The 21,326-nt window shown below is 39.4% G+C and overlaps 3 long non-coding RNA genes across 3 annotated transcripts; all 3 read right to left on the bottom strand.

The window, feature by feature from the left end:
- Positions 1–5,559: 5,559 nt before the first annotated feature.
- On the bottom strand, positions 5,560–9,475 carry LOC110066264 (uncharacterized). Its single transcript, XR_016204236.1, has 5 exons — positions 9,443–9,475; positions 9,207–9,284; positions 7,652–7,729; positions 6,029–6,076; positions 5,560–5,652 (listed from the first exon to the last, which is right to left on the bottom strand). It is a non-coding gene; the product is annotated as an uncharacterized LOC110066264 (long non-coding RNA).
- A 2,048-nt stretch (positions 9,476–11,523) lies between these two features.
- Positions 11,524–13,029, bottom strand: LOC149096872 (uncharacterized). Its single transcript, XR_016204098.1, has 3 exons — positions 12,956–13,029; positions 12,207–12,272; positions 11,524–11,905 (listed from the first exon to the last, which is right to left on the bottom strand). It is a non-coding gene; the product is annotated as an uncharacterized LOC149096872 (long non-coding RNA).
- Positions 13,030–19,565: 6,536 nt separating this feature from the next.
- On the bottom strand, positions 19,566–21,036 carry LOC149096873 (uncharacterized). Its single transcript, XR_016204072.1, has 3 exons — positions 21,015–21,036; positions 20,492–20,519; positions 19,566–19,730 (listed from the first exon to the last, which is right to left on the bottom strand). It is a non-coding gene; the product is annotated as an uncharacterized LOC149096873 (long non-coding RNA).
- Positions 21,037–21,326: the final 290 nt, after the last annotated feature.

The raw sequence follows: 21,326 nt of genomic DNA on the forward strand, positions 1-21,326 counted from the left end.
CCGTCTTCAGGGGTTTTTGTTTTTTTTTGCCTCTCCAACTCCTTCCCCGCTTACGCCTGCAATGCAGGCTACAATTGGCAATACATGCAGGTGTTCAAGAGATGAGAACAACAACCTTTCAGTTCAACTTACAATATACAATTCAGTTCAGCTTTCAATGCAACAATGTATCGCGACAACGCAACTGACATGACACCTTAAAATTTAACTGGAAAATGAAAATGCCACAAAACCTTTCTGAAGGTTTAAAAATTGTTTTCTCTTTCCCAGGTTTATTATTATCATTATCCTCTCTTGTTCTTCACCTCGCTTAACTGCTTCTTCAGTTGCAGTCGGCACTTTTCCTGTGTAGAAGTGATGAAAACTGAAGGATTTCTTGTTATTAGGGACCGTTCATTTTTTATGAGGGAGGGGGGGCTGGTGGGATTTGGGAAGCACCATTTAAAAATCACATGATCCCCCCTCAGCTTACCAATTTTTTCACATGCCCCCCCCCCCTTATAGCGGTAATTTTTTTGGATGACCCCCCCCAAAAAAAATTGAACAAACAATATTTAGATTTCAACTTTTTTAATATTTCTCTATTATCCCCCTACTTCACGTTATTGTGCTCACTATGAAGACAATATTTACAATCCCTATACTACAGAGAGCTGTTGTTTAAAAAACAAATCAAAAGAAAGAGAAGTCAATTTCGGATCTCCTAGTTATGGCTCGCCCTGAGCGTGGGGCATTTGGCCTCTCATTGGCATCTTTCTCATCTGAATTGATGAATGCAAGAATGACGTCACTTGAGTCATCTTCTCCCCCAGAGTCAATGGCATCACTGTCATACTCATCATTGTCACTTTCATCCGTTTCACTGCTGTCAGCACTTGCCCTGTTGTCATTTTGTGTCAATGTCCTGGCATTTCTCAGTGTTGGTTGGCCAGTTCTGAGAGGACTCTTCTGCTGCAAGCATGAATGTCTTACAATTGCCTTTACTTTCTCACTCTTGCTACTTTTCAAATGCTGCTTCAGCCCGAGGTGGTTCAAGTACTTGTTTAGTTCTGGAACACGTAGCGTTTTAAGCTTGGTTAGATCTTCGCACAACTCAGTCCAAGGATAATCCTCATATGATTTATTTTTTGCGTCCCTACTTAACTTTGCCTTTTCTTCTGCTCTCTTTTTCCTTTTAAATTCCAGCACTTCAAGATGCTGAAGATGATCCACCACAAACTTTGATTTGACAATAAACTTATCTGCAAATAGAGCAACGCTCTCTGGGTCAGATAAAACCAGCCGGCCACTTCCATGCTCTTTCTTCGCTTGGACCCTTGGCTGCCAGTCATCTGGATCACGCCCTTCTTTTGGGGTCTTCTGGTAGGAGAGGTAGTGGTATTCCGGTAGGCAGGAATGGTCAGGAACTGGTTTAAGAAAAAGAAGCAATCTTTCTAAGTGCGGATGGCCGTTAAGAAAGGGCGAGTGAGTTTTCCATGTCAGGGTACCAGTTGAAGCCCAGTGATGGAAGAAAACTGAACTTCTCCATCAAAGAACACAGAGCAATGGTGGAAAAGTTGAATGTCATATTGAAAGATGTAAAGGAACACGATTCCACACTCTTTCAGTCCAATGGGCTTGCTTTAAAGCAGGGCGAAGAATTTGCCCACAGTTTTAATGTAAAGCAGATCAAATGTATAGAAGCTAAGTTGACGAAGGTCACGCAGGACATGGAAGTACTAGAAAATAAGAAGAGCAATTATAACAGCATATTCAAGGGCATACTCAAACAGCACATCAACAAAAGGAGAAGGAAAAAAGAAAACCGCAGAAAGTCAAATGAAAGAGAGAGGAAGCGGACTGAAAACAACGTCCAACGAGTTTATGGAATCTGTGTTGGAAACCCGCTAGGAAATGATCTTCCACAATGCCTTGTGTACCCTCCTAGAGCGGCCGTCCCGGAAGAGTGTATTAAGGTTGAGGATGTTGCCACGTCGTTATTTAGAAGAGATGGGCCATACGTCGCACAGCTCTTGGAAGGGAATTATTTCACCAATGCTGCAAGAAGCAGAATCACCACCAACCTTGAGCAGGAAGTCAGAGATTGTGTTTACACCTTCATGTACCCTGAAGAGTACACTCTGACGGAAAGCATTGCTGCTTCTTGCAGCATTGGTGAAAGAGACTCCCATAGTAGCACAAGCGGCGACGAAGAACTCGACGACAGCAAAGATGAAGATGAGTGCCAGTGAAAGTTTCATTCCAAAATAACAGTGTTAAATACTTTGTTTCAGTATCTACAAATGCTTTTTGTCGCCAAACGTTTTTTTAAAGCGGAAGGAAAGTTTGTAATAAATTTGTATCCTGCCTTCTATGTTTATTCTATAGCAATTTTTTTGATATTCAGACATTATGCCATTTTAAAGTTTTACTAAAATATTTCACGTGACCCCCCCTTTTTCCCTTATTTTTTGGGATGGCCCCCCTCGAAAGCCATTTTTTTTCGCATGGCCCCCCCCCCCCCAAATCCCACCAGCCCACCTACCTTATAAAAAATGAACGGTCCCTTAATTTGATGATTTCGTTCGATAATGAAGTGATAGAGCACTTTTTCCGTGTTTCAATAGTCACTCATCTAAACACGAGGAGGGTTGGGAGAATTCGACTATGTCTCGGTTTTGCATAACTTTCAAGAATTCTCCCGGTCCCCGAGTGTTTAGATGAGGCTATATAAACTTGGAAAAAGTGCTCTATTTCTTTTATAAAATAATTCTCCAAAATACGCGCGTATCTAAAACGTCACAACCGCGTTTACAACTGTTTCCATCCTCTCATCTAAACACATCTATCGACCAATGAGAGCGCGCGTAATAGTTCAGTTATTTTATAAATCATATTCCTAAAACAGAAAGACAGCTATATCGTTTCAAAAATGCTTGTTAAAAGCCTTGGAGTTGTATAAATCCTGAGAAATATCAAGGCTGGGGAAGCTCAAATCCGGGAAGAGGTTGTGGACAGCATGGATTGAAAATAGTGTTTGAAACTGAGCGTGAAGTATTCGGAATTCTCCAGATTATCTTCGGCTAACTTCGGAAGGCCCCGGATAAACTTTGGACACCTTAGGAAATCTTCGTTGTAATTTGCACCTGCATTACGCTTTTCTACTCTAACGATACAAGAAGCCGTGTACTCTTTTTTCGCCAATTAGAATTCAGTAATTTTTTTCAAGCTTATTATTAATTTGAAAAACTAGGAATGGGGTGAGCTGATATCCGGAGGGGGCTTATCTCCCGAATATGATTCCCTAGATGAGCCTGTATCAGGGCTGGGAGGTTTATAGGAAGTGGGAGGGACTTTCAATAGGCATATTACGAAAATTCAACAACTAAGCTTAGGAGTTATAATTTGCCGTCAGTTTTTTATTAATTCATAAGAAAACATAGTTGTTGAAAATGGATGTAAAATTGCTGTTAAACTATGCAGAATGGTTAGCTTTCTTTGTCTACTCATTACCAAGTGTAAAGCAATAATTAACATATTAAAACAAACACAACAGGTGCGTAATTCACTCAAGCTCTATTTTCTACCGGCGAGTACATTTTATTGAAGAAGCAAATGTGCTTTCCAAATAGCTATGCTACCATGGCAACACGTACTTTTCGCCACCCATGCCCTTTGACTTCTTGGATACTTCAGGTGTGGTATTCGAAAGACTGATGAGAGAAAAACGAATAAACAATTGAGATAATCAATCTATCAATCAATCAATCAATCAATCAATCAATCAGTCAACCAATCAAACAATCCTTCATTCGATCGATTGATTGGTCGACCAATCAAAGAAAACATTAGTCAGTCAATCAGTTGATCAGTCAATCAGCGAATCACTCAGTCATTCAGTCAGTCACTCAGTAAGTCGGTTAGTTACTCAGTCATTGAGTCATTGAGTCATTGAGTCATTCAGTCATAATATATGACAGTGAACGGGAAAACGCACCTTAACGCTCATCCGTTTAGCTAACGGATAGTTAACGGCCTTCACAGCGTTCTAACGTTTTGTCTTAACGTTCTAACGGTTATCTAATTGTGCCTAAAGGATGATCAAAGCGTTCTAACGCTTTCTCCTAACGTTCTAACGGCTAACTAAGTATGCCTAACGGATGACGAAAACGTTCTAACGGTTGCGTAATTAGTACTAACTGATGATTGGAGCCGTTTAACGTTTGTCTAACGGTTTACATCTAAGGACTTTTAACGAACGAATAGCGTAGCTTTCAGTCCGATGTTATAAACACATAATCGTGCCAAACCATTATTACACCCTTGTTATTAGTCCAGTACACTCACGTTTTTTTTTTTTTTTTTGTTTTTAAAAACGAATCACAAAGTGCCGATTTCATCAGTCGTTGATGAGACAAACATTAAAAAAAGCTTTTCCATGGAGAGCATTGAAAGCAAAACTCAGTGATATAAACTATCACTTCCTCATCGAGACAGACAAACTCAGAATTCAAGTCCTTTATTTGTGGGACGCCAACCCAACGTCGCTAAACCCGCATGTAAACAATTTAACTCGCCCGTCGGGGTGAACATTTTTTATTGTTTTTCTCAAATTGATTTGTCGCTTGTACTTATTTTTACACAATGACTTTGTCTAGAGTTTTTTAAAGGTAACTGTTTTATCCAGCTGTGGATTCGCAAAAGATTACGCTTTCTTGACAGAGCATGCGAAAGCGGTACCTTGAAATCACGAAGCTACGGTGGCTTAGAAGGGTCATCGAAAGTATCTCTTTATTTTTTGTTTCAACACTTAATAACTGTCGATCGACACTTATAACTGTCGATCGACATTTAATAACTGTCGATCGACACTTATAACTGTCGATCGACACTTAATAACTGTCGATCGCCTTTTATAACTGTCGATCGACACTTTTAACTGTCGATCGACAGTTATAAGAGGCGATCGACAGTTATGAAGTGTCGATCGATAGTTATAAGTGTCGATCGACACTCATTAAGTGTCGATCGACAGTTTTAAGAGGCGATCGACACTTATAACTGTCGATCGACACTTAATAACTGTCGATCGCCTCTTATAACTGTCGATCGACACTTATAACCGTCGATCGACAGTTATAAGTGTCGAAACAAAAAATAAAGAGATACTTTCGATGACATAAGAAAAAGGAGATCCAGTAAAAACTCGAGTTCCGTCTGGTCGACACAAAGCAAGTTATAACTTAGTTCCATCTCCCTCAAAACGCTGGTCTAGATTGATGTTAGGCCGGGCTCTTCGTAAAATCACTATATATTAATCTGAACAGCGCGACTATTTTAAAACAACATAAGCGTAACAATAACGGTACGTTGCCTTGTTTTTGTGGGTTTTTACTTCGTTTTAATGTAAAAATAATAACAGGGATAAGACAACGAAACAGCCAGCCACCCCGCTTGTCGGTCCGTTCCGCCATACGCCTCGAGTAGTTTATCAGTTAGCACTATTACCATTATATTATTATGATATCGACAAACAAGAAAACGGAAACAACACACAACACTGCTCTAAAACTGACCTTCCTAACACTGCGGTTTAAAACTGACCTTTCTAGAGATTCCCCCTTTACCAACAGGTATCTTGAAATGGCCTGGCATCTTGTCTGAGAACCCAATCTGCCAGGAAAAACTGAACTGCTTAAGAAGGCCTAAAAAACTATTCCACACTAGATCTGGTGTAATACAATTTTTTGTACTAGTATGTATGTAATATATCTCACAATATTAATGTTCTTTTCATTACTTCACGTTGCCGTGAAAGACCAAAAAGCACAGATGGCCAAAGATGGACTATTTAAAAAAGAGCGCATCCAGTAAAACTCAAGTTCCTTCTGGCCGAGGCAAAGCAAGTTATAACTTAGTTCTATCTCCTTGAAAACGCTGGGCTAGATTGATGTCAGACACGGCGAAAAATCATTATTAACCTGTATAGCACGTCCTAGGCTATTTTGAAGAAATTAAAATAATCAAACTGTCTTGAGGAGATAATCACCTGGGAGCCTGGTGTGGCTTGTCTCGGCTCGGTGTTGGTTGCCGTGGACTGGTAACAAAGTAAAACAGTTATTAGAGTAGTAGCATTAAAAAAGAACCGGGGTATTTACAGGAACATGAAAATATACTGCATGTTGTAATTTGGCCAAGGGGAACTAAAAGCGTTTCTTACAATGGATACCATTTCAATGTGCGCCAGTTTACGGACAAACATGAAACAGGATGTTATCTTTGTGAATATCTTTGTGACTATAAACAGCTAATTAACTGAGGCTAATGCGCGGAGGCTTTTCACTAATGCAAATGACATTAATCTCTTTTTTGATATTCCCGCATGAGCTTCCATTACAAGTTAGTTCCAGTATTGAAAGTTGTGCTCAATTAATAATGTAAATTTCAAAGAAGCTTCCTTAAACTGCGTTATGGAATTATATTATGCTCTACAAATATGGTAAGCGTGCGTAAAATGTTGGGTGCATTTTCATTTTTATTTCGTTTAAGTTTTCTATATTTTGGCGGCGTCGTGAATAAAACAATAGGGAGCTTACGAATCGACGACTTTTGCACGACGCCGCCGTTAGATTGCGTGACATGCTCACTGCGCATGCGTTTCTGAGCACTTCCCAGCTTCGCGCCAAAGTCGACGACGTTGGTGAGAGCGATTTGCCGGCGTCTTGGAAACAGGAGGCCGTGAGGTTAGTTTTCAAAGTTTTCCCTCGATACTTCGGGTATTTTTGCCAGATAATTTAAGTATCACATTAGGGGCATGTCCTTGATGTTTGATTTTAATTTTATTTGCCTGTTTTCGTTCAAGAAACGACCTTCTACAGTGCCATGGCGAACACTATGAGTTCAACCAACACTGAAAGCGGTCAAAGCACGACACGGTGTGAATGAAAAGCAAATTGCTGTATGAAAAATCTTTCATTTTAATCACGCTTCACTGAAATATAAGACATTTTTTGGTGTACAATGAATTTGAAAGGACTAAAAGGTTTTAGCATTCGTGTCGACAGTTAGAAACAAAGACTAAATAGCTCAACTAGAGAGCTAGGCGATTTTTTCCTCTGTTGTTTTGAGTGGTCTTATAGCCAGCCTAATCTTTTAGAACCCAAATTTTTCTCGACGTACAGCTGCGCTTTCTTTTCTGCCATGCTAGCACATTTTGTTGGTCTGTCTTGAGTATTTTTTTCTCGAGCTCCTGAGACAATAAAAATTTGCCGGTCGCGCATAAACGTCGTCGTCTTTACTGCGAATCGTAAATTCAAATTTCTACAGGACGACGACGCGAGACTATAAGGTGACCCAACGGCGCCGTCGTCCGAAAGTCGTCGATTCGTAAGCTCCCTATTTATTCCACTTGCGCATGTTGGATATGAGATGAATGTATTGAACTCGGCGCTACGCGCTTCGTTGGCTGTCTACCATCTCACATCCAGTGCAGGCTAGTGGAATAATTGCTCAGTTATGTGCAGAATTATATATACTATGGAGAAAATTCCTATTCCACTAACTTGTTTGGCGGATTTGTTATTACAGTAGGTTTATCAGGAAATTTACCCCGTGCTAAGTAATGTTCAGTACTTTTTACATGTGTTTTAATCTTTACAAACGGTTAAAATACCTTTCTTAAAAATCCCCTCTGTCCTAAAACTGAGGAGTAAATGCCTGGCGCAGAGTCCATCCTGTGAGCTTTAGGCTGCTGTACAGAAAATAAATTCTTTTCTTTCATTTTGTATCAACGACACAAAAGCCTTCATATCTACCGCATGTAACATCATAATTTATTTGTTTATTTACTCACGTGACGCTGATGAGCGTTCAACCGCATGACTCAGACATATGACGCGTTTTGATTGGGTAATGTGGTGTCATGTTTTAGGGCTTTCAAGTAGTAAACCGCAACAAAATTAAATTTTCGACTTCAAAATTGTCGAATTCATTGGCTGAGGCATCCCATTTTACAGTTTTATTTTTCTCTCTTAAATTTTCCGCCTTTTACTATCGCCTTTTCTATTTCCGTGACTCAGACCTTTTTGTGTCAAGCAAAACAGGAGATGTTGAAGGATAGGTTCTCTTTATCCTCTCTTGTTGAAAAAAATTGCTATTAAGAACTCCAGTTAGTCTCGTCTGACTCATCAAGGGCCAGTAAACTGAACATCGCGAGCGAGGCCATTCGTGAAAAGTAAAGCAAGAAAACTCTAACTCATACTGAGAATGAAGAACTTACCAACTTGGATAGTGCTATGACCGCCCCGGGGGGGGGGGGGGGAATTCCTTTATATGGGCTATATAGGTATGTGCGGCCCTAAAGGGTATGGTTTTTCAGACGTTTTGGTCATTAATAGGGTATCGATTTTGGCCATTTTGGTTATAAATGGGGTATGGTTTTAGCACTCTAGTCTTGAATTGGGTATGTTTCTTAGAAGAAGCTACTTTTTCATCATTATCAATAAAACCGTCAACAAAAGCCCTTCATAACTTATGTTTAGGGCGACTGTTCCAGCTACAAAGGTCATAAATAGGGTATAGAATTTTTGGCTAGGTCATAAATAGAGTAGCAGATTTTGGTCATAAATAGGGTAAGGGTTTTGGGAAGTGGGCCGTACACCCCCACCCAACTTTTCTGGGAGTACCCCCTCCCCCGGGTATGACCGGTACTGGCATCTTTGTAGTTGGCTGTTAATTAATAAAGGAAGCTTGATTACTAGCTTTGAAAAATGACTAAATAGGTATTCAAGCGACCTAACGATTTTTCTGGTTGCTCTTAATTCGCAAGGGAAGCGCTGATAAAATGTCTTACAATCGGACACCGCATTTCACCAACTAACATTAAAATGTTAGTTGGTGCAAAACAATCGTAAACGCATGATCCATCGCTGAGAATCTGACCGTTTGATATTGCCGGAGAGAACTGCAGACAAAAAAAGTTGAACATGTAGCTTTCGAAATACTTGTATACGATTTAAACTATACGCACTGAGTGGACCATGTGGACTACAGAAACTTAAAATACAATTTCGCACAAAACATTTTATCGATGTAGATACTTATCTCACTCGCTGATGGGTAACCGTGAGCTAAGCAAGAACTTTAGTACATAACTCGATCTTTATAGCAAGGACATCAGAGCCATAAACACTGCACATTTGTTTCGGTCCATTTTGTTTGGTGCTCACCTTGTCTTGGGAGGTTATCGTCGGTTGGCTGGTTGTTACCGGATGGTTTGTCGTCATTGGCTGAATGGTTGTGGTTACCTATATATATTGTGAAAAGAAAAAACTAGATAACAATAAACTTCGGTGTTTAGCCAGTTAGTTCTGGAGAAACATTTTAAAAACAACTCCGGCAGCAAATCTGCAGTATACGTAGGTCTATAGATGTTCAGAATATTGAAACCAGATGACAAACTCACGTTCTTTTGACCTCCTTTTCTGTGTTTTTTGCCTTTTCTCTAATGTAAATGAAATTGAAACAAGTAAACAACAAATCCGTAAGTAGCCAATCAGGAAGCTGGTTAAGGAGCGATCATAATTATAATAATGATAATAATAATAATAATAATAATAATAATAATAATAATAATTATAATAATAATAATTATAATAATAATAATTATAATAATAATAATTGACACTTTTATAGCGCAATTTTCCAAGACGTACATGATCAAATGCACTTTACAATTATATAAAATGATTAAAAAGAAATAAAGTATACAAGTAATTAAGATTGATAAAACCACAAGGTGAACAATAGCAAATTATAACAAATTAAAAGTCTGCTTAAAAACATATGTTTTAAGATAGTACTTAAAGCTTGTAAGAGGGTCAAGACTGGATATGCTACTCGGTAGATTGTTCCAGTGCTTCGAGGCCGGATAACAGAATGCTCTTCCTCCATGTGTTGCGAGTGTCTCACTGCATGGAACTTCAAGCATATTTTTTTGGCTGGATCGTCATTGAACGACACCTCCAGATTCTCACTATTATGCGAATGATTCACAATTATATCTCTCCTTCAGGCCAGATGAGTTGTTAAGTCATCAATTGCAAGGTGCTATAACTGCCATACAAAGTTGCATAAGCGACATTCGCTTATGGTTGAACCACGACAAACTCCCAGCTTCTCAATGATGAAAAAGCGAAATTTCTTATCATACTTAGACCTGTTAGCAGTTACAAACGGCAACAAAACTGCAGTATACGTAGGTCTATAGATGTTCAAAAATTGAAACCAGATGACAAACTCACGTTTTTTCGACCTCCTTTTTTGTGCTTTTTGCCTTTTCTCTAATGTAAATGAAATTGAAATAAGTAAACAACAAATCTGTAAGTAGCCAATCAGGGGGACATGTTAAGGAACGATCTTACACTATCTATACATTTTATCGCGCACGAGAGGAAAATATGCGGGTCATTTTCACTTAAAAATACCATACATTCTTAAAATAAAAGTTACATACACGTCTCGTCTTCGGATGTAAGTATTTTTGTCTGGCACGATCAGCACGGTCCTCTCAAAATTAAACTTTGCACAGTTAATTCGTAAGTTATGAAGAAAGTACGAGACTCTTAAGTCTCTGCTTTGTTTGTAACTAGAAACGTCCTTTGAATTAACCATTTCCCAGTCTTGAACATAAAGTGATCTTACAATCAGTAAAAAGGCAGTTTAATTTTAAAAAGGAAATGGTGTACCTTTCGTGAATTTCCTCTTTTCCTTAAAGCTGGATCGTAACTTCCTAAGAGATGAAAGTCCTCTTGAACAAAGTCTGGTGGCTAGTTAAAATAAAATCATGATGGTTAGTTGTCATATAAAATACCAAATCTGTAGGTTTTGTTAAACATCTGCTTGGGAAATGAAGTTTCCTAGAATTATAATTACAATTATAATTGCTGGTGCGTGCCAAAATGTGGTTAGCATGGCACTTTCTGCTCCACTCTTCAAAATTCTGAGCAGACCTCTGAGAAATGGCGTCCAGCCCCACACCCCACCTCTCTATTCGTGCAAGCATTTCAAGCGACCACATTCAGTAAATCATCACAGGTAATTCAATTGGGCTTAATTTATACCTTACTCGTGTAAAATCAGCGAAATTATATCTATACACTCAGGAGCCTATTTGTTGGTTTTGGACTACCTTACGATTTATGGTCAGAAATCTTTTTGCTGGTTTACACTGTCACGCAATCAAAACTAAAGATCGTGTTAACCATTCAAGAAATTAAATCAAGAATCTGGGATATGATGGATGATTGATATACAAACAACCTCACCATGAGTTAGGTCTGTGCGGTTTTTCATTCGCGCATTATGTGGAGAAGTGTTTCACCCAAATTTATAGAGCTTTGCATGGAGACTCCATGTTAGTGCCCTTGCGAGGGGCACCAACATGACGGCCGTAAAGCAACAGAAACATCTATCATTGAGTTTTGCAATTAAAACGAAAACGTAACACTCTAGAGTTCCGACACATTGAAAGTAATAATACTACTACTGCGAGAACTGTTCAGTTAGCAAAAACTTGAGCGCTAACTCCTCCGCGAGTTTGACCTTACGCAACGCAAAAACTGGGAAATTCAAACGTCCTTTGTAACAAAACGAGGAACCCAGCTGTCAAGCTTAATCGTTGTAAAACGTCAAGTTCTTAGAGGGTCTCCTATCTGATGAAACTAGAACTTCAAAAAGATCGGTTATCTTTAACGTCCCCTGCGTACCACACATATTGATTAAGCCATTTCTTCTCTGGCCATAAAGTCATCTTACATGATCAGTAAGCATGCAGTTTAATTTTAAGAAAGAAGTGACTTACCTGTCTTAAAATTCCTCTTTTTTGAAAAAAATTATAGCCTCCTGGCATAGTGTGAGAAGGTAGTGGCTAAAAAAAAAAAATAAAATCATGGCGTTTAATTGTCAAAAGATACCATCATATATATCTATGGCTACCTATCTATTGTGAAAGACAAAAGGTCTTGATAAAATACGTTTTCAGTTCTAGAGAAAAATTTAACAACTCTTGCAAAACCTCTCCTTTCAATAGACATTTATAAAGTTACAATTGTCGCTTGGAGCATGATCATAGAACCACGTGAACTACAAAGCAGGGACAGACGGTAACAAAACTACCTACACTGGGTTCATAGATGTTCAGAGAATTGAAACCAGATTTAAAAACTCACCTTCATTTCTCCTCCATTGTTGTGCTGTGTGCCTTTTCCGAAAGCTGTATATAGCCAATCAGCGAGCTGGCGAAAGAACCATCACAAGCCACGCATAATAACTTTTCTATCCTCGCAAAGGTTTTTTTTTTTTTTTACAGTAACTGTCTAATTTCTCGCGCGCTGTTTGGCTCATTTTTATCATCAATAAGAGTACAGACGGATAAACTTTTAATTTCTGCAAGCTTTCAAGTTCAAATTCCAGCTCAGTCAAACTGTCTACTTTTTAACCAATGAGATTTTATGGACTTTTTTAAGTAGCCAATCAAAAAGCGAGAAAAGCTATTAACCATGTTCGCGTCATTTTGAGTAAAATTCACTTCTCTTTGTTTACGGCAAGTTTACGCGTCTTCTCCATTTTTCCATTTCTAGGCTTCGCCCGTAGCTAACATCCGACTTTTCAGGGCAGCAGAGAAGTCCAAAGTCCAAATTTTGGCTTATGCGCATGCCCGGAATTGAAATATTGCTCAATTTTGTACGTAATCTTCGAAAAATCTCTCCTTTTGGTAAAAAAAAGCTATCTTAGCCAAACTTAGGCTTATTTAGCGTCATGGCAGCCAAAAAACCTGACTAAACGGTAAAAAACGGCATTATTTGGCGAACGTTTAGTACTCAAAGGGTTAAGCCATTTCTTCTTTGGGCATAAAGTCATCTTGCAATTGGTAAGCAGGCGGTTTTGAAGATTGTTTTAGAAAGAAGTGGTTGTTTACCTTTCGTAGAATTCCTCTTTTCCCAAAAATGTTGTATTCTCCTCTGCGCGTGTAAGGGGTATAACCTGGGGGCTAAAAAAATATATTTTTTAATTAAACTATATTCGTGTAACCATATCAAGTGACCGCAATTATATCACCAGTGATTTGAGCTTAATATATCTCTAACTCATAGAGAGTTAGAAAACCAGTGAATATTATGCACCCAGTTTATTTTTTGGTTTTGGCCAACCTTACGAGTCATGGTCAGAAGTCTTGCAAGTCCCCTTTTGTACCACACTTTAAAAAAGCCATTTCTTCACTGAGCATAAAACCCTCGAGCTCTTAAAATTTGTAAGCAAGCAGTTTTAAATGTTCTTACAAAGAAGTGGTTTACCTTTCCTAGAATTCCTCTTTTTTTGAACATGTCGTAGCTTCCTGCGCTTGTTTTAGCGGGGGGCTAAAAAAATTAAACCAGGGACACAGGCAGCTGGGCACATGCGCATTTATTTAGATACCATTTCATAGCTAATTTGCATACCACTGAGAGCCACAATTTGGCGCGAAAATACACTGAGATAATTGTCCTCGGATATTATCATGGGAAATTTTAAAGTTGAATTGGGGCTATTGTGTTTATCATCCTTTAAATATTTTTCGCAACACGTGGGATCTGGAAATTGGGGAGCATCACTCAGATATCCCCTAGTTTTAGCTCGGACATATTCAGTCACGTGACGTGTTCGGACCAATAGAGCGTTTTCATGTGATGTCATCATTTTCTGAAAACGAAAACTAAAAAGCCACCAAAGTCTCGGGCAGACTTACAGGTATGTATCCCTGTTATAAAAGGGGGAGGAAGGGAAGGGGGCAGGGGGGATGGAGCTTTTAACAGTGCAGGTGGATACATAAACAATTTGGCGCGAAAATATGATCGAAACACCGTGTTTGACCACATTTCCAAACACCGAAAAGAAAGTTGAAAATAAGACGCACAGTGGAGTATTTTTGACGAGCTACGAGGCGTTTGGATGTATCTTCTCAATCGAAACTAAAACTCTGTGAGCATAAAGTCATCTTACAATCGGTAAGCAGACAGTTTTTAAAATTGTTGATAAAGAAGTGGTTTACCTTTCCTGGAATTCTTGTTTTCCGAAAAATGTTGTATTCTCCAGCGTGCACGGGAGAGGGAAAACCTGGGGGCTAAACATAAACCAGGGCGTTTAATTGTCATAAGATACCATATCTGTAGTTTTTATTAATCTGCGAGGAGGAAAATGTAATTTCAATTATTATAATCAAATACATATCAAATGCTTCTGACTACAGTGGAATTGCATAACCCGGGACTAATACAGCTGTTTTGGCATCTGAATTGCATGCTAAATAATCTTCATAATAATAAGTACATAGAACTTTTAGCAGAAAAACGACAAATGTTACTTAAGATATGTCGTCATTTTAACACATGAACGATCGCATCCAATGAATTATATAACCAGGGATTTTGGCCCCATTTAATGCTTGCCTAGCTCTTAGGGAATTAACAAAAATGAAATCAGTGGAGTTATACATCCAGTGCATTTGTTGGTTTTGGCTCACCTGACTATTCAGAGTTCTTGAAATTCTCCTGAAAAATAAAGACCGCATGCTGTAAACGTGGCAAAAATTAGTCAAAGATGTAACTAAATAAAGTTTTTTCACGTCTCCGGCAGTCTTACGCGCTTAGGATCCTCTATGATAAAGATGAGGCATAGTCAATTTATTGCTATCCACAACGAAAGCAGTTGTGAGCTACTTTTAGCCCTTCCCCAAATCTACACAAGTGTAATTCACTTGTGGAAGTCTATCGATTTGGACAGTGCTTGGGTGAGAGATTCTCGCCCATAAAAACTTTCTTTCCTCTAGTAAGTTCTCGCGCGTTTAGAGATGCGCCTTACTCGCGGTTGTGGTGTCGGGATCTCAAACAATGCTTACTGGACTTTTTGAAGATGCTAGATTTGGCTCTTTTTCAAATGTACAAACGTGTATTTCACTTGTGGAAGTCTACCGATTTGGACAGTATTTGGGTTGGAGATTCTCGCCCATTTTTATTTTTTTCTTTCTTGCGTGTTTTCGAGCGTTTAGAGATGCGCCACACTCGCGATTTCGGTGTTGGTATCTCAACCTATGCTTAAAAGACTTTTTGAGGATGCTAGGTTTGGCCCTTTCTCAAATCTACACACGTGCATTTCACTTGTGGAAGTCTATCGATTTGCACAGTGTTTGGGTTGGAGATTATCGCGCATATCAACTTTTTTTTCTTGCAAGAGTTCTCGCGCGTTTAGAGATAAGCCACACTCGCGTTTTAGGTGCAGGGATCCCAGCCAATGCTTACCTAACGTTTTGAAGATGCTACTCTTAGCCCTCCCCCAAATCTACACACGTGTATTTCACTTGTGGAAGTCTATCGATTAACACAGTGTTTGTATTGGATATTCTCGCCCGTATCAAGTTTCTTACCTTTGGTAAGTTTTCGCGCGTTTAAAGATGCACCACAATCGCGTTTTAGGCGCAGGGTTCCCAACCAATGCTTACCTAACTTTTCAAAGATGCTACTTTTAGCCCTCCCCCAAATCTACACACGTGTAATTCTCTTGTGGTAGTCTATCGATTTGGACAGTGCTTGGGTTGGAGATTCCTGCCCATATCAACTTCCTTTTCTCTAGTAAGTTCTCGCGCGTTTAGAGATGCGTCACACTCGCGTTTTAGGTGCAGGGATCCCAGCCAATGTTTACCTAACTTTTTAAAGATGCTACTTTTAGCCCTCTCCCAAATCTACACACGTGTATTTCACTTGTGGAAGTCTATCGATTTGATCAGAACTTGAGTAAGAGATTCTCGCCCATATTAACTTTCTTTTCTCTAGTCAGATCTCGCGCGTTTAGAAATGCGCCACTATCGCGGTTTTATTGTCGGAATCTCACAAAATGCTTACTAGACTTTTTGAAGATGCTAGCTTTGCCTCTTTCTCAAATCTGCACACGTATATTTCACTTAGTGAAGTCTATCCATTTGGAAAGTGTTTGGGTTGGAGATTCTCGACCATTTATATTTTTTCTTTCTTGCGTGTTTTCACGCGTTTACAGATGCGCCACACTCGCGATTTCGGTGTAGGCATCCAAAACTAGGCTTACTGGACTTTTTGAGGATGCTAGGTTTGGCCCTTTCTCAAATCTACACACGTGTATTTCACTTGTGGAAGTCTATCGATTTGGACAGTGTTTGGATTGGAGATTCTTGCCAATATCAAGTTTCTTTTCTTTTGTAAGGGATCCCAAGCAATGCTTATCTAACTTTTTAAAGATGCTACTGTTAGCCCTCCCGCAAATCTACACACGTGTATTTCACTTGTGGAAGTATATCGATTTGTACAGTACAAATAATTAACTTTCTTTTCTCCAGTAAGTTCTCACGCGTTTAGAGATGTGCCACACTCGCGGTTTTGGCGTCTAGATCTCAAAAAATACTCAGTAGACTTTTTGAAGAAGCTAGATTAGCCCTCCCCCAAGTCTACACACGTGTATTTCACTTGTGGAAGTCTATCGATTTGGACAGTGCTTGGGTTGGAGATTCTTGCCCATATCAACTTTCGTTTCTCTAGTAAATTCTCGCGCGTTCAGAGATGCGGCACACTAGCGTTTTAGGTGTAGGGATTCCAACCACTGCTTACCTAACTTTTCAAAGATGCTACTTTTAGCCCTCCCTCAAATCTACGCACGTGTATTTCACTTGTGGAAGAGTGTCGATTTGATCAGTACTGGAGTAAGAGATTCTTGCCGATATTAACTTTCTTTTCTCTAGTAAGTTCTCGCGTGTTTAGAGATGCGCCACTTTTGCGGTTTTGGTGTCGGGATCTCAAAAAATGCTCACTAGACTTTTTGAAGATTCTAGATTTGGCTCTTTCTGAAATCTACACACGTGTATTTCACTTAGGGAAGTCTTTCGATTTGGACAGTGTTTGGGTTGGAGATTCTCGCCCATATCAAATTTCTTTTCTTTCGTAAGCTGAGTTCTCGCGCGTTTAGAGATACGTTACACTCGCGTTTTAGGTGCAGGGGTTCCAACCAATGCTTACCTAACTTTAATTTCAAAGATGCTAGTTTTAGCCCTCCAAATCTGCGCACGTGTATTTCACTTGTGGAAGAGTGTCGATTTGATCAGTACTTGAGTAAAAGATTCTCGCCGATATTAACTTTCTTTTCTCTAGTAAGTTCTCGCGTGTTTAGAGATGCGCCACTCTTGCGGTTTTGGTGTCGGGATTTCAAAAAATGCTCACTAGACTTTTTGAAGATTCTAGATTTGGCTCTTTCTCAAATCTACACACGTGTATTTCGAGATTCTCGCCCATTTATACATGTGCTAGACTGGTGAAAGCTACCTTAGCTCGTAGCATAAGTAACTTTTAACCTACCGTACTGGCTGATCCACTGGTATTTCAATGTCCCTCTAGCAAAGTTCATGTAAAAATCAAAGATGTTAATCAGAAGCTGCAGGATTTAAGGGAGTGATGGGAGAGGGTTTAAAAGGAGCTGCTCCGCTGACGATACGTCCCGAAAACGTGGCCTTTGGGGAGGGGGTAGGGGTTATATCTTGTAAACAGTCTCAATCTTTCTAAGTCATGGTTATCCTTGATTAGCTGTACACTTATAAAACATTTTTCTTATTCCTCACTTTTCTAACCTTCAAAATTACTTTTAATTTGAGGTTCCTTCATTATGAAGTAAGTGTTTGCATCAGAAAAATGATTTAGATTATCGTGACGTAAATTAGCCGAGATTTTCAAAAGAACTTCTTTAAGGTTGCTTCGTTTCGTGGGCGTGGTTCAGGCTCACGTCATGTTCCTGCATAGGTTAAGAAGTACGACTAAGTCTTCTTCAAACACTTTATAACCTAGTCCCTGTACAGTTTTGAAATTGTAGTACAAGACTGAGATTCTGAAATCATTCTGACAACAACGTCATCATCATTATCATCATCATCATCATAAATAACTAAATTAAAGGCACTAGAGTAAAAACTAAATACTGGATTTTCAAAGCACATTGAGGGGCCAAAGAGACCTCAAAAGTTTCAATGAAAAACCATTTACAGGTTAAAATTCGTTCCCAGAGCCCACGTGTCTTTTGGTCAGCGCCAACTAAAAGACACGTTGGCTCTGGGAACGAGATTGCCATGTTTTAAACCAAGGCACGCATGCGCCGTGAAACCGGAACTCCTAAAACCTTGGAGTCTGGAAATTGATTATTCCAGAGCTCCGTGTCTTGGCGCTGACCCAAAGACACGTTGACTCTGGGAACGAGATTGCGTCTACCCAGGAACCAGACACAATGGCGCCTCAGTCAGCTCTCTGTATTTGCTCGAGAAAATGGAAAACAAAACTAATCGTTCCAATACATTTTGGGACTAAAACGGCCAAGTTTTGTTTCAGAATCATTTCTTTTTCGTCACTGGGGTCAGAGTTAAGTTTCGATTCGGAAGAATCCGAAATAAACTTCGATCGAGCACGTTCGACAACTGTGAACTCATTGTTTAGAGATTTGAGAGCAATTTGCAATATAACAAGCGACGACGAGGAAGACTTCTTTGCGGACGAGCTGCTTGTATATTAGAAATGGAAAGCTAGATACGAAGTGGAGGAGCAGGCAAACGAAAAGGAGTAAAGAAAACTCAAGGACTGCTTTGGATGGTAATTTCGTCACCTAAACACAAGATTCCCACGCGTGTTTATAGCCCGTTTACATTTACCCTTAGCGAGAATGTATTTTGTCAAGGTATGGTTGTTCTATCAAATCCAGTTTGTGTTTTACTTTTTGGAATGCTTCATGTTTATAAGAGCGACGTAAGTGTTGCAGTTTTCGAGACTTGATGACCTCCAAAACACTGGCTTCGATCGATTGAAAATCGTAGAATTGTTTGGACCTGTATTTTTGAAGCTGCGAGGAGTAAAGGCGGAAGGAAACATTTCAAGGCGTTTTTGAGCACTTTTCGAATGTGTACTGCACCGTCCTGAAGGAAATGAGAGGACGTGAGATATTTAACCTTCCTGGGTAGACGTCACAACAGCCGCCGGACCCATTCTCCTCAAACTCGGTCGCGAAACAAAATGGCAGTGTTTTCGAGCTATTTTCGAGATTTCGTCGGGGCACAGAAAATTGAGGATTTAACCGAATCCAAACAATTTTTCGCAGAAGTATTTCAAATAACAAGTAGTTTCGTTTCAGCGAAAAAAAAATTGGGGGTTAGGTGCACTTTAACCTTCTTTAGACCTCCCTTATCGTGGTTTTTAGTCATTAAAATAGCCAATAGCAAATTAACGAACAGACCGACTGACACAAGGACTGACCGACCGACCAACCAACCGCCTCCTGACCAACCGACCAACAACCAACCCTTCAGCCAAGGAGTTAGCTACCCGGTTCGTATCGATAAGGTAGCCTACCAGGCGATCAGCCTGTCAGTCAAAATGTCTATGACATCTACTGCTTAACGACTTTCAACAGCTGTTATTGTATATATCTAGCTAAAGAAATTCAGAAATAAAGAACACTTCCTAGTTCTCGTAGATGAAGAAAAAGCTTCATACGTGATCTTCGAATCAATCTCTATGTCTACTCAACAGTTTAGAACCAGCCGTTCAGATAGACAGTTTAGATTTTACAATAAACTGAGGTACCTTTCTTGAGATTCCTCTTTTCCCACCAAATGGCCCGTAGGTCTGCGTGCTATGAACTGGGACAGCTTTAGAAGACGGTTGCTATAGAGAAATTAAAAAGCGTGCTTAAAAGTCAATGGTTTTAAATAAAAAGGAAGGACAAAAATTTAGTTTTTGATTAAACAAAGAAATACCAAGGATGTGTTGCTACGGTAGAATAACATATCCCATTGATGTATCCTGAGAACGTTAAATTGAAGCGGTTTCATTGAAAAGAATGCAGCCACCGTAAATTTTATTCTACATTTGAAGTTCAAAATCCAATTTAAGCGATTATTTTGGATATACTTTTAATCCGCGGCTCTTTCGCAGGAAATCCACTACGCAAACTTTCTGGAGTCAAACCAGGGAACTTTAAGATATAAGGGGGGGGGGGGGGGGGTCTACTACGTAAAAGGTGGGGGATGTTCGCCGTCTCGCTTTGGGGTAAAGACGAAAAGCCATCATTTCTGGTCGTCTTAAGGTATCTTTTAGGGCTGCACTGGAAGAAACAACAAGAACAAGCTGTCATTTCCGTTTTAAGTGGTATCTTTTAGGGATAATAAAATAAAGCTCGAACCACTTTCAGGTTGGTCTCCTTCAAGGGTTTAACACAAGTTCTCCCACCACATCCCCGATCTTCTCACATGGGAGTTCCCCCGCGATTTTCCATCATATCAAGGCGTGTATTCAGCAAACAATAACCGGCGATTTGAGTTTTCATCATGTATAACTCATATACCGGTAATAAAAAACAAAAATTAAAATAAATTAAACACCCAGCTCTCTATAATTGGTTTTGGGTATCTATTAGTACCACTTACCTTAGGCGTCAGTCCTGAAATTAACCAGCTGCGAAATGTAAACCCAACGAAAATTAGCCAGTGCAATGTGCAAAATATATAACCAACACTTACTGATGTCGCATTTATCTGGTAGTCGTATCACTTCGGTTTTATTATATTACCGACCGGACGAGATAAAGTCAGAAGGTAATTAAAAGAAAAAGAATTTAGTGCATTATTCGGTCACTACAATGACCAAACTTTCATAGAACCTATAAGAAAACATTTTGGTTTGTTAAACTACGTTGCTTCTCAACACTGTAAAGCTAACTCTATCGAAGTTCATTCACAGAAAGGAACAAAAAACGAGAAAAAATAAATAAAAACGGAAGGGACGATACGATCACTGAACTCGTTTACAAATGATTGCAAGTATTGGTTGGTAATGTCTTTCAAACTTAAACTAATATGCTGAGCGTGGTTGTATAAATCCATCACAGTACAAGTGTAAAATGCAACGAATCACTTTCATTCATAGCCATAAGCAATCGATAATACTTACCTAAGTAGTTCTCTCTTTCCCTGGCAAAGTAACAGTCAAACAAGTTAATGAAGGAAAGACATGTGTCCTTGTCAAACTCATTATAATTAATCAAGTTTAAACGGCAAAAATACGTACACAACTATGACGATGTTTGGGTAACGGATCTGTGTTCACTCTTGTTGCCCGAGGAAGATCTTCGATGGGCACTAATGTGAACACAACTTTTTCCAAGGACCTCGACCTTGCACTCAGTACATAGTGTCTGAGCGCAACACTAATTTGTTCTGGCATCAGGTGTGACTGACATGTACAGCCAAAATTAGCACAGAT

This window comes from Orbicella faveolata, unplaced genomic scaffold (genome assembly GCF_042242905.1).
Source record: "Orbicella faveolata isolate gen_17 unplaced genomic scaffold, um_ofav_v1 contig_47, whole genome shotgun sequence".
In the NCBI taxonomy this organism is placed as follows: Eukaryota; Metazoa; Cnidaria; class Anthozoa; order Scleractinia; family Merulinidae; genus Orbicella; species Orbicella faveolata.